This window comes from Medicago sativa, chromosome 4, assembly GCF_051527215.1.
Source record: "Medicago sativa cultivar Bolivia chromosome 4, Bolivia_mono, whole genome shotgun sequence".
NCBI classification, from domain to species: Eukaryota; Viridiplantae; Streptophyta; class Magnoliopsida; order Fabales; family Fabaceae; genus Medicago; species Medicago sativa.
The window spans coordinates 26,080,377-26,094,738 of NC_140752.1; the positions used below are offsets into that span (position 1 = coordinate 26,080,377).

At 34.5% G+C, this 14,362-nt stretch overlaps 1 long non-coding RNA gene and 3 pseudogenes across 2 annotated transcripts; 1 reads left to right on the forward strand and 3 right to left on the reverse strand.

Annotated features, from left to right (window-relative positions):
* Positions 1-1,353: 1,353 nt before the first annotated feature.
* Positions 1,354-8,031, reverse strand: LOC146927304 (disease resistance protein RUN1-like; annotated as a pseudogene). The gene is made up of 6 exons (XR_015007943.1): positions 7,031-8,031; positions 6,294-6,748; positions 4,805-4,940; positions 3,706-4,305; positions 2,908-3,075; positions 1,354-2,066 (listed from the first exon to the last, which is right to left on the reverse strand). The product of XR_015007943.1 is annotated as a disease resistance protein RUN1-like (transcript).
* Positions 8,032-10,474: 2,443 nt separating this feature from the next.
* LOC146927305 (uncharacterized) lies at positions 10,475-13,484 on the reverse strand. Its single transcript, XR_015005643.1, has 3 exons — positions 13,397-13,484; positions 13,208-13,294; positions 10,475-10,608 (listed from the first exon to the last, which is right to left on the reverse strand). It is a non-coding gene; the product is annotated as an uncharacterized LOC146927305 (long non-coding RNA).
* On the forward strand, positions 10,815-11,481 carry LOC146927306 (uncharacterized; annotated as a pseudogene).
* Positions 11,939-12,763, reverse strand: LOC146927307 (uncharacterized; annotated as a pseudogene).
* Positions 13,485-14,362: the final 878 nt, after the last annotated feature.

Here is a 14,362-nt window from a genome sequence, read left to right on the forward strand (position 1 = left end):
AATGGCTAAACTATTACTGGCAAACTCCGTAGAGTTTCTCATGATCCTCTCTATTTATGGTATAACACCACGCGCCACAGTAGAGTTAACTTCACCAACGGCATCCTAACAAGTATCATGATCCGTTAACGTCGCACTCAGCCACGTCTCCACATCACGAATCTTCGCCGGAGAAAGCATCTTCCCACCATCAACAATCGTGGACATTGAATCATTCAACCAAATCTTCGCCGGAGAAAGCTTGGAGAGGTCATCAATGGCGACTTTGAGTGAGAGTTTGAAGAGTTGTTCAGGATCAGTGGTGTTGGAATCAGGAAGAGAAGAGATGGAAGAGAAGCAGGAGTTAGGGTACTGAGTTGACTCACAAACTGCTTTGAGTGAGGTGGCGGGTGTTAACTCGGTGTTTGGAAGTGAGTTTGGTGAGGAAGAGGATTCGGTGTTGTGCTTGTGTATGAGGATTCCTGCAACTGCGGCTATGATCACAACAAAATCAGCAACGAATTCTTGATATGGATACGAGTGAAGATCTGAATATGTGAATAGCTCCGGTGATTCAAACTGGTTCGAGTTCTTCGAGTATGATCTTGCGGCGGCGTTGGCGGCGGAGAGGCAACTCCGAGGACCGGCGGCGGAAACAAATAGCAGAGAGGGGAGGATGCCGTGAAATGAGGAGAGTTTTTTGTTGAAGAGATAGAGTGTGGAGGTGGTGAAGCGTTAGAGAGAAGAGTGATGGGGAGGAGAGGAGGAAGGTGAGACGGCGGTGGTGGCTGCGGGTGGATGAGAGAATGGTGTTAGTGAGGTTTGTGAGGTGGGGAGGAGGGAGAGATGAAAGAGAATTAGTGGGCCTGGAGCCCCATCACCATAGCCCACTAAAAAAATAAATAATTAGTGGGCTCAGTCAAAATAATCTAACTTAATAAGGGGGCCTAACATTTAGTGGGTTTAGTGGGGGCTTTTTAGGTGGGGCTTTGCAATTTATGGCTCAATTGACAGCTCTATTCTGACCAATAAAAAAACACATGTTAAATGACCCTGGAGCCAGCCAACCTTGTTGACCAAGCAACCATCCACTTTTCTGACATACTCCAGATTATATATTTAAAAATAATTCTCATTTTATTTTGGATTATATTACCTGAAACATCCCCAAACTGTGTATAAACTTGTACTTTGGAGGGTTTGGTTCTATTCGAATTATGTGTTGTCCATGACGCACCGACATATTTATGTAGTTCATATTGCACCGATATTTTATGTGGTCCACGACGCACAAAAACATTTATAAATTGACATGTTTTATTCATTTTCAAACCACACCAGAAAACCATTACCTAATATGTTTAGGCTCCACATTGATGTCACAATGGTTTTCCGCTTATTGGCTTAAAAAAAATGCACCCTTATGTACAACTATCTTAACCTAGTAATATAAATGTGAGGGACACTACGAATTGGTCATAGTGTATCCCATTACAGTTCTGTCATGTCTCCTCTCTTTCTTTTTCTATACATTGCATCATGTTCGTGCATATCTTCACTTACATTTTCATCTTGCTCTCGACCAGTAACATTATTCTCCGCTGGCATATAAATATTATCACCACCAGAAACAGTAACAACTTCCTTGTCTACTGCATTGCAGTCTTCCATTTCTTTGTTGGTTGGTTGATCATATTAGAGAGATAATGTTGTCTTCTCTACAATGAATCCCTCCCCAAAAACAACCATAACTTCCACTTTGTTACCAGATTCTAGATTTGATGTTATGCTCTGCCAATCCTCATGGCCAAAAGTGGTTAGTGTATCTCTTTTATACGCGTGAATGGTTGTCTTTGTGTGATTTATGATCAACACACTTTGACAACCTTCTGATATTATGTTGTCCGGTGAAGAGTGATAGACGGTGAACAACATCATACTCTTCAAGTTACTCCCCTTCATATTGTTGGGACATCAAATGTTATAGAACAACCGTTGCAACTGAAGGTTAACCAATCAGAGTTATTATCAGAGGGAAGAAAAAATGAACTCCAAGTCCCATTTGAAGTCTGTACAATGAACAAATGCTTAAATGGCTAAAATTAAGGATCAAAGGAAAAAATGATCATTAAACTTATGCTTAAATACGATAGTGTATTCTCTTTTCACATATATTATCATCTATTCCAGAAGAAATAAAAGTCAAGTGATCTTACGAAAGAAAAATAAAATGGATGTATTTTTTCTTGAAAATGTCCTTAGCTTTTAATTTAATTCTTGATTTAAATCATGTGTGAAATAATCATGAAGTTATTCTCACTTGTTAAAACTTTATTTACATTAGTAGTTTGTGAAATGAGTGTAAATTTTTCCTTTAATAAAAAAATTCACACTCATTTCAAGAATTACTAATGTAAATTATGTTTGAAAACGTTAAGAATTAAATTGGTATCAAATTTCAAATTAAGACATTTGTTAGTAAAATAAATATCATTTCAGGAACCAAAGTTCCAATTTACTTAAAAAATAAATACGTGAAAGAGGATATTCAAACCTGGAAAATACCGGTATTGTTGTCAAAATCCCGACTTAAATCCTAAAATCCAGGATTTTGCGACTTTCTTCACCTTCAACGACTTAAATCCATAGTAGAATCCCAAAATAGACAAAATCCATCGATTTTGATTGCGATTTTATGATTTCTTATAAACTAAGTCATTTATGACTATATACCATTTATAACATATTTAGTATTAAATTTTTTAGGTAAAATCCATCAATTTCGATTGGGAATTTACAATTTCCTACATCGATTCTACAAAAGTCCTTGAGTAAAATCCTTCGATTTTGATTGCGATTTTACGAGTCCCGATTTCGCTATTCCCTTTCGACCTGAAGTAAAGTCCCGATTTTGACAACCTTGCCTACAGTAATATTTGAAACTTGGAATTTCGTTCCCATTTGAATTAAGAGGGATTTCGAGTAATTCTTTGACCTTGAAATGTGATCTTGAGCAAGGCAATCATCAATTAAAGGAGAAGCATACATATTAGAGATCTGTGATGTAGGAATAAGAAGGTTAAAAAGGGACGTCGGCTAATTTGGCTTGCAACGCTATGGGTTTTGTGGAAAGCCCGGAATGACAACATCTTTAATGGGAAGACTCCTGTGGTGGAAGAAGCGGTAGAGGAAATTAAGGTGCTATCTTGGAGATGGGTGTTGAGTAGGAAGCAATTCACGGTTTGTTTATATTCTATGAATGGAGTTGGGATCCGATTGCTTGCTTTGGTAGGATAGGGTGGAGGTAGTTGGTTGTTAGCTGGTGTGTTTGCAGGCTCGGGTTTGCAGGAGGACAGCAGCCCCACTGCAGTTTGGCTGCGCTGCTGGTCCGGTTCTGTCAGCTGTTGCTGCTGCTGGTTTTTGCTTCTGTTTTGCTGGTTGGGGGTGGTCTGCTGTTGTCTGTTGGTTCAGCAGGGGCGCTGACAGCTTTGTGGGGGTTTTTCGGGTTTGAGGCAGGGGTATGCTTGGTAGTTACAAGTATATCCCAAACTCATTGTTTTGAGGCCCTCGTGGTTTCGTTTTTATGTTGGTGTTGTTGGGGTGGTGTTCCATATATATGCGGCATCATATTTGTATTTTGTCCCTTTCTTTTCCGCGAGTCTTTATGCATCTTGCATATACTCGACGAGAATAATATTTGCCATTTCAAAAAAAAAAAAAATTTGCTTTTAATGCATCCAAAATTCTTGCTACATCTTGATTTAGTTGTAGTTGTGATCCACACTCCACGCAAAGAATTTGAAGCTTTAGAAGATCCTTGAAAGTACCAAGAGATGACAGAGATATCGATGTCTGAACTTGAGATATCACATTATTTGATGGTGACATCCAAGACCGGACGAGAGAAGGAAATACATCACGTGAAAATCCTTTAAAGCTACATAAAGAAATATATCCAATGCTTTTTTATCTTACTATTGAAAAGGGAACTTTTGTTATAGCAGTCTTATCCGCAAGCAAGGTTGTCAATGATTCCATCTGTTCTATGTCCTTCTCCAATTTGTCAATCATGGAACATCCTGAAAGAATCAAAGCTTCTAGGGATTTTAATTTATAGATGCTTCTCGGAAGTTTTTGAAGAACAGTGCAGTCCGTCAAATTAATCATAAGATGTTTCTGAAGAGATCCAATGCTATGGGAGACCGTAGACAAACTTGCACAATCTTTGAGTACTAGCTTTTCAAGATTAGGCATGTATGAAAAGTTTGGAGTTTCAGTTAAATTCTGAGAATGACTAAGATTAAGAATCTTTAGATTCTCTAGCATCTGCAAGAAAACAAAACCACGAGAGAATATAGTAAGAAAAAAAAAATCATGGCATCGGAGTAAAAGAAGAGCAAAATTCTGTAATCTGTATTGCAAACATATACTAATTAATGAGCCCTAAGTACCTAACTCTTCTTTTATGGTCCGGTGAAAATATATTGCTTAAAGGAAATATAATTGGAGGAAAAAAATCAAGAGCAAAATATTAAACAGAATTTGAAAAATCATGAACAAAATACTAAATAGTAATTTGCACCTGACTCTTCTTTGATATTTGTTTTAAATTACTGTATTTTAATGTGACAGCAACTAGGCTTCCTTGTTGAAATTCTGCAGGAATGTAGGTTTTTGGAAATCCATGCCAGTATAGACTTCATGCAAATCAAGAGATTCACTTTCGTCCATTTCTTGTATTGCATACACTTCATCAACTCTACACGATCTAAGAAGATGCATATCTCTTGTTGTGATGATTATTCTACACGATCTAAGAAGATGCATATCTCTTTAATAACTTAGTTGCAGTTTCCACACGAGATTGTACACCTACTGGATATTCAGCAACAAATAACTCTGCCCTATCTATCAAACAGGTGACGCGTTCAACAATATTCTTGATATCTGCACTTTCATTCCTATATAATATGAACCAATGATAAGGTGCACAATCGATTGTATGTATACGCAAGCATAAGCATTCTCTAACATAAACTTTTATCAAAAGAGGAGTGTGAATTATATGCAAGTATATATATGTGCATATTTTTAAAAGAAAGGAGTGTATTGCAATGGGAATGAAAAAGAAGCACAGGGGTTTTAGTGAACAAATAATTTGTTGTCGTTTATTAGAATCACTTTAGAGTAATTTAAGAGTCGATAGTAAGTCTAAAAAATCACGTGCAGTTTATAATTAGTTGTAATATAATAGAGTAATAATATTAAGCCTCATGTTAAATTGTGTAATTATTTGTAATAACAGATAGCTTGCGCAGCAAGTTATCTTGCCATTCTGTGGAACTTTACTATGTACTAGCTCTATATGATTCTAGTCCTAGCTAATAGTTAGTTACAGTTAGTTAGGATTACATGAAGCTATATATAGCTATGTTGTAACAAACTCATCTCAGTTGAATGAAACAAGAGATTTTCTCTCTTTTTCTCTCTTCCTTCTTGCTTAAGCTTCTGCATTTTCTCTGATTCCACCATGGATATGGTGAAGTTTATGACCTCAAATACTCTTCATCATGATTTTGCAGTAGAACAAACCACCACCACCCTTCCATATCCTTTAGTTTTTGTCGCTTTGTGAGTGATTCAATTAAAATTCCACATCTATAACGCCACGAATATCATCACATTTGGACGGCAGATCCTTACACTAAAGGTATGTTTGGATGAAGGATTTTGGAGGGGAGAGCTTACTTTCCTTTTTTAAAATTAAAGACACTAAAATATTTTTTAAAATAAATTATGTATTATTGAAGTATTATATGATTACCAAAATATCAAATAACATACCAAAACACTTTTTTTATGCATGTTCTTTAATTTTTTTTTAAATATCAAATATATACCAAAATTCAACTCCTAAACATACCCTAAAGAAAAGTGAAGAATAAAAGAGTAGAAGTTGGAAGGTGACAAGTCATTGCTTCCACAAATAACTCATCACAACAGCAATATTAGAAATGATGTTTATGTACAGCAAAAGTTAATATGTTTATGACTGTAAATGTGGCCTTTTTCCTCATTTACCATACTTCTAGATTCATATTATTTCTATTTTCAAATTATTCGAAATAGCTTTTGATTGCAATCAAATATTGGATTTTGTAATTTCTTTCAAAAACTTGAACAAGCTATTGAAAATATTAAATATAATAATTTTAAAAGAAACTGAATCTTAAAACTGACACATATTATTGCACCACAAGGCTTAAGAATTTTAAAACATCACAAACAATATTCTAAGAGAAAATTCAAATAACCTGGAATCAATGAGTACAAACCCTGCTCTGCCCCCAATATCAATGAGGTCTCTTCTCCAATTACTCTTGGTAGACTCATCAACTGAGATTGTTGATATAAGATCTTCAAAACAAGCTCCAAATCGACCTGTCTGATGACGTACTTATGATGGATCTACCTCGTAGAACACTGGCACAACGACCACTTCCCTAGTTCTGCCAATTTCCATTATCTTCTCCAACTCTAGCATACACCATCTTGAATTGGCATAAGTTGTAGACAAAACAACAATAGAAATTCTAGACCGACCGATTGCTTGCAATAGTGATATTGAGATTTGATCTCCTCTTTGAATCTCGTCATCATCTCTGAAAGTATAAATTCCCGCATTTTGAAGAGATGTATAAAGATGTGACATGAACTTTGCGCGACATTCTTCCCCTCTGAAACTCAAGAACACATCGTACATCTTTGGCTGAAACACCAAAAGAAATAAAAAATTAAAATTCATGATGCCACTAATACATTTTAAACTACGAGGCTAACAACAATTTATTTTGTTACTAATTTTCAATTCACAATCTTAATAATTAGCCTGCGAGATTCTTGTGATGATTATGAAACTAAATGTTAACAAACTGATTTTATTAATGTTCATTTGCTTCCTTTTCCGTCATATATTTTGGAACCAATAATCTATACATTGATGATACCTCAAGCCGAGATAGCCTCAAATCATATATGAATTACCACTAACCTGATACACCTTATTACTTGATTCTCTCTTGATGATATCTCTTGCCATGGCTTGTAGTACAAATGGCATTTGAAGCTTGTTATTCTCATCAATGGTTACAAAGCTCTTGTCTTCAAGAAGACTTATTTGACGAGTCGTGCATTGAATTGATGTATTAAATGTTTGAAGTACAACATTTTGACTCATCCCGATAAAGAAACATGCTATATCGAAGAATTTTTTTTTTCTTCATCACTCAAATCCCTAAAACTCTTTTTTAGAGCTTCTAGTAGTAATTGAGATGGAAAGGAAAATTTTTCAAGACTCCTCAACACACCCTTCCACTCAAGTACATTCCTTCGACACAAAAACATCCCAAGTTTTTTGAGAGCAAGAGGCAATCCCCCAGAATACACAACTATCTGTTTGGAAAGTTCAGTAAAACGTTTACAAGAAGTAGCTTGGTTGAATGCAACCGAATTAAAAAGCTCAAGCGATTCACTTTCGTCTAGTTCTTTCACTCTATGTACATGGTCAACTCCATGCTCCTTGAGAAGATGCCTATCTGTTGTCATGATGAATATTTTGCTGCCTGGACCAAACCAATCCCGATTTCCACACAAAGCCTTTAGCTGCTCCAATTTATCAACATTGTCAAGTAGAAGAAGTACCCTTTTATGTCGAAGTCTTTCTTTTAAAATAACTCTTCCTGCTTCAACTGTAGGTATCTTTTATTTCAGCTGCTCCCGACGTTAGGGATGTTGTACTTGTGCTCAAAATAAGGACCAATCTGAAAATAAATGACGTTGGCAATGGATGATTTACCAATCCCTTTCATCCCCCATATCCCTAGTAGGAGAGGAGATTTTGATTGTTTCAATAGTTGAATCACATCTTGCGCACGAGAATGTATGCTCTCTTTGAAGGGGTATATCTTCTTGCTCATCACACGATTAGCAAACTCAACTACATTCTTAATATATTCACTTTCGTTCCTGTGTAATAGATGAAGAAGAGACAATTATATATATGTTTATCAATTCTCCATCATGTGCATCGAGATTTTGTCCACAGAATCATGAAAAGCCTCTACATACATATCTCTCCGTACCCACACACTTTTGTCAGATAAATAGACACCATCATGGAACACAGGTAGAACAATGAGACCATCCATGGTTCTTTGGCAACACTGGATTATTTTCTCCCATTCATCAATTCAAGACACCATCTTGAATTAAAATAATTCTTTGAAAATACGATTACAACTATTTTGCAATCTCCAATAACATTCAGAGCTGAATCTGAGGGTTGTTTTGATCTGCGATCTTCACTTTCAAACCATTGATCCTCCCAGAAAACAACAACGTCGGGTTCTGAAGTAAAAGCTGTATATATACCCAAAACAAAAGAACGCGAGTCTTCGTCGCAAAAACTCAGGTACACATCGTACCTCTTCCTGTTTGGATTACTAGTGGAAGTTGTGAAGGAAGACATGGAAGGATTTTTTTATGAAAATTTAGTGATGATAAGTGAATCTGAAATTGCTAAGAAAAACTGAGATGAAATGAATAGCAAAGTCTTGCTTGCTTTAAGTAATGTAATTACTATTACAAATCAAAAGTTGTCTCATAGAGTAGAATTATTATTTTAACTGGGAGCCAAACATGGCTGAAAATTTTCAGCCCTACTATGACTCATGATAAGAAATAAATTAGGGGTTATAATCATAAATTCATTTACCTATTTCTGGTGGCCGGCTTAGTTTGCTTCTTCTAGTGGTTTTATATTAGCTTAATGCAATAAATACAAATGAATCTTATCGTATTTGATTGTACTTTTTTGTTTGTTAAATAACCATGGTAATAAGTACAACTACTATATTATATATTGGAAATGCATTTTTCTAAACCTCAGACAGCTGCACATCCTCAACTCTATGTGCATCCACCGGTGGTTATACATTATCCTTTAAATTCTTTGTTGAAGATCCACAACTTTTTTTTTTTTTTTTTTGAGGGAAAAGATCCACAGCCTTAGATGCTATGCATGATTGGTTAAACTTTTATGTTTATTTGTGTTTCTATTTTACTTAATTGTTGACAAGCAAGGGAATTATTGACAAACCAATAATTAATGTTACATTGAAACAAAATTATTCTCCAAAAGCGACAAGTATTGTGAAACGGAAGAAGTATTACACAAGGCAAGCTGACTTGACTGTAATGAAATTCATGAAACTTTGTTGTAAGAGTTTGTCTTCTGTTTCTTAGAGCTTGAAAAACCGGTGAGTCAACGAATGTACACTACTTTGATTATCGTTATGTAACTAATATTTTAAGAGTCCTAAAAACACTCTCTTGTGTTAGAAAAAGAGTGTTACTATCATTTGTCGTTTTCTCTTCTTTTTTTTTTAGGGGTCTTTCTCGTTTTCTTTTGTGCACATTTTATTCACTGTAAAATAAATCATAATTTTTTAAAAAAATCTTGATAATTAAGTATCTATTTTGTCCCAAAATTAAGAAACCATCAATTTTATTGGTACACCAATCTCAGTAGAGTTAATTCCTTTTATAATCAGAATGCACCATATAGAGTTATATCCATAAGTAGGCTACAATTTCCATCTAAGTCGATACAATGCACTCAATGTAACAAACTTCATTGGTACACCAAATTAAACAACATATACAATAAATTATACACTGCAATATAACAACAACTACAGTAACAATACTCCAAATTCTACCAAAGCTCAAAACATTTCTAAGTAGCAGCAACCACTAACAAGTACCACAGAAACGGTAAAAGTGTGAAACATGAAAAGAGAGCAGTGCCAATTTGCATAGGGAAATTTCTTCTAGTATTTGTGTTAGTACTTCATATATAGTTCAAACTACACATTATTATTGACTATATATGTGTGACTTTTGCTTTGAACAATTACAATTCACTAGATGAAGATCATAGAACATATTCAGCAATAGATCCTCCAGTGTCCACTGTGGTCACCAATCTCAAATGTTGATATGGAACTAACAATTGAAATTTCAAGTTCTGATTTCTCTAATTCGTGATTAGAGTCGTATGATCTTGTTTACTTGTGATGATTGACCGACTGCAACGCTAATAGGAAATTCTTACCATAGCAAATCCATTACTATATTGACAGGATATGATGACAAATTATGGATTAAGCACTATACTTATGCAGTGTATTCAGTACTTAGGCAGAGTGGTCACTCTGATTTAATAAAACATAATATAATGTTTTAGATTACAGTTGCATAACAAATTGAAATGAAATATGTTTTTTTAATCAGCTAATAATATTGATAAACCGCATGTCCGAGACCCGAAAACCTGCAAGAAGTTTGCAACAAAACTTCCGAAGCAGTGAGGTAGCAGAACCAGGAAAAAAAAAGTAAAAGCAGGCCAAAAAACACATAATACCTGCACTAAAAACTTAACATACCAGTCTCAACACTAAAGGAGTTTCCACAGCCACAAAAGCCGAAAAAAAACCGGAAAAATACAAAAGAAAATTGCAGTAGACGAGGCAGAATCTACACTTTGTCTGCAGCGCATGAAATTCTTATCTGCACGTAATTTTTATTGTAACTCATAATTTTTATGCGCGTGTGATGTTTAATTCATAAAAAATTTAGAAAATGTGATATAGATTAGAAAATGTTATATATGTCAGTTATAAAATATTATAGAATTTTTATGCGATAGCATGTGTAATTCGTACAAATTTCTAAATATTTAAGTTTTTAGAAAAAATATTGTTATTAATAACATTAGGAAAGATATATGTATAAAAAAGTTTGTTAGGAAAAGAATGTTAATTAGGTTGTAGTAATTAAATTTTGTCGACGGTGCGTGAAATTCTTATATGTGCGTATTGTAAAGAATAAATTGGAGCTGATTTGAGTTAATATTATTGATGCGGAAGATGGATCAATATATTTTCCATCTTAGTTGGATGTACGATAGAAAATATCTGGGGAAAAAGGACACTTAAAGCTGCTATTTTTTATAGAATTCGTGAATATGTTGCTTACGCCATCTCGCGACATATCGTTAGAATGAAGGGAGGGATAAGATGTATGTGTCTTAAATCTACGTGTAGGCTGCTTTCGAGCCTAGAAGATGTTCTAAAGCATTTGAAAAGGCTTGGTTTTATGGAGGATTATTACGTGTTGAAATGTCATGGTGAACAAGAGCCGAATATTAATATTGAGTTTGATGTTAATATGCACACTTCAAGCAGTGAGGCGCGTACGAATTATGAAAACTTTGGCATGATTGAAGATATGGTCGGTGACGCTCTTGGGGTGAACTTGTCTTACAACGAGGGCGGTGAAGAGGAAACAATCTCGAACGAGAAAGTGTTGAAGTTTTACAAAATGATGAAAGAAGTAAACGAACCGTTGTTTGAAGGGTCATCTCATTCTAGGTGTGTGTGAGGCATTTAGCTACTAAGCAATGATACAACAAATGAACCAGGAGTTGCAATCTCAAAAAGAGGTGTTCGCAAGAAAAGAACTATCAGAGAAGGAGTTAAGGGAATTGTTGGCCAAACAGGCCGAGGATATGAGATTACAACAAGAAATAAATAGAAAATTCCAAAGGATGGTCACAAAAAAATTTAAGGCCATAAAGAGTAGGAAGTCATCCGAATCATCGTCTCCATCAACTCAATTATCACCGACGACTCAAGAAGACCTAACATATGATGACGATGACGATGATAGCGAGTTATTAATATTCTATTTACTTTGATATATAGAATGAATATTAATAACTTGCTATCATTGTCATCATTATCATATTGTGGGTCTTCTTGAGCCATCAGTGATAATTGAGTCGATGGCGAAGATGATTTGGATGTTTTCCTACTCTTTACGGCCGCAAACTTTTTTGTAACCATCCTTTGGAATTTACTATTTATTTCTTGCTGCAATCTCATATCCTCGGCCTGTTTGGCCAACGATTCCCTCAACTCCTTCTCCGATTATTCTTTTCTTGCCAACATCTCTTTTTGAGATTGCAACTCCTAGTTCATTTGTTGTATCATTGCTTAGTAGCTAAAAGCCTCACACACATAGATAACCTAGAATGAGATGACCCTTCAAACAACGGTTCGCTTACTTCTTTCATCATTTTGTAAAACTTCAACACTTTCTCGTTCGAGATTGTTTCCTCTTCACCGCCCTCGTTGTAAGACAACTTCACCCCAAGAGCATTAGCCACCATATTTTCCATCATGCCAAAGTTTTCATAGTCCGTACACCCCCCACTGCTTGAAGCGTGCATATTAACAATAATATTCAGCTCTTGTTCACCATGACGTTTCAACACGTAATAATCCTCCATAAAACCAAGCCTTTTTAAATGCTTTAGAACATCTTCTAGGCTCGAAGCACCCTACACGTAGATTTAAGACACATACATCTTATCCCTCCCTTCATTCTAACGATATCTCGTGAAATGGCGTAAGCAACATATTCACGAATTCCATAAAATAAAATAAAAATAAAAATAAACCCGCTTTAAGTGTCCTTTTTCCCCGGATATTTTCTATCGTACATCCAACTACGATAGAAAATATATTGATCCATCTTCCGCCTCTCTGATATTAACTCAAATCAGCTCCAATTTATTCTTTACAATACGCGCAGATAAGAATTTCACGCACTGTCGACAAAATTTAATTACTACAACCTAATTAACATGTTTAACAGCATATATTCTTTATTAATTAACATTCTTTTCCTAACAAACTTTTTCATACATATTTCTTTTCTAATATTATTAATAACAATATTTTTTAGAAAAACATAAATATTTAGAAATTTGTACGAATTACACATTCTATCGCATAAAATTTTTATAATATTTAATAATTAACATATATAACATTTTCTAATCTATGTCATATTTTCTAAATTTAGCAAGGCAAGTTTTTTTTACGAGCTAACACTTTTTTTATTATAAACTAACATTATTTTTAATTAATATTATCTCTAAAAAAAATTATATTTTTATTAACTAATATTTTTATTAATAATTATAGTAACATATTTACCAACTATTTTTCTTACAAACTACACTTCTTTTACTAAGTAATATTTTTATTACTAATAACTATGACTGTTTTCTAAAAATTTAAAATAAAATAGAAAAACTAACCTCAAATCATATAATCTGATTTCAAAAAATGCAACCTTGATTAGCAGCAACAACAACAACCAGCAAGGAAATGGAACCAAAAATCAACTACAAAAAATAATACAACATATACTATATTAATAACCAAAAATAATTAACCTTAAAAAAAAATTAAAAAAATACATATAAAAATATGATGGAAAAATTTACCTACATAAATCTTGTAAAATAGAAGCTCAGAGAGAAAAGATTGAGTGAGAAAATGATGGTAGAGTGAGATTGAGAATGAAGTTGTGACTGTTTTAATGAAATCAATTGAGATATATATATACTCTATGTTCCAACGGCTAGTGTGCAACGGTCAAGTCTAAATGTGGGTCCCATGTTTTCCTAGGAAAATTTCCTCGGTAACTTCCATCCAATAAAAATGTGTCCTGCACTCTCCACTCTCCTTTCAATGTTCGTCTGCGTGTGGGTCCCAGAGTTTCCTAGGAAACATTTTCTCGGTAATAAAGGCTACATACATCTTTAATTGAATGAAACTAGAAATTAGATTTTTGCTTATATTAGTGATTGGAGGGGGTATACATTACTTATGCAGTACATTTAATACTTGCAAATGGGTTTTCTGATTTAATAAAAACATAATGTAAGGTTTCAGAATGTAATAGTATTTTTCTACAGAGAAAAATCAGCATGTTGCTAGCAATTACCACTTGATCACTACACCATACTCCCAAACACGAACAGCAGAGAGCAACCAAATTACTCCATACTGCTAAAACCAAAAACAGCTTGCTATACCAGAATCTTTGCGAAACCAGCAGCCAAGGTAAACAACTCGAGCCAACAGATGACGGTAGAAAAATTTACGCACCATGCAACTTGGCGGATCCCATCACCACTCATAATACAAGCATGGTTTCGAACTAGCCCCACGAACAAGAAAACAACACCATGGTATCACCAGTCACCTTAATGTTATACACCACTTCTTCCACGAAGGCACAACACTATTAAACAAGTGTTCATTTCTAGTCCGCCAAATAGACCAAACGAGTATTTTTTTTTTATTCTTATTATATTGAATTTTTATATGCAATTCATTGGTGCACTTGTTTTGTTTTATTTTATTTTTTTGGATAGAGAGCAATAAACATTTGAAAATACATACAC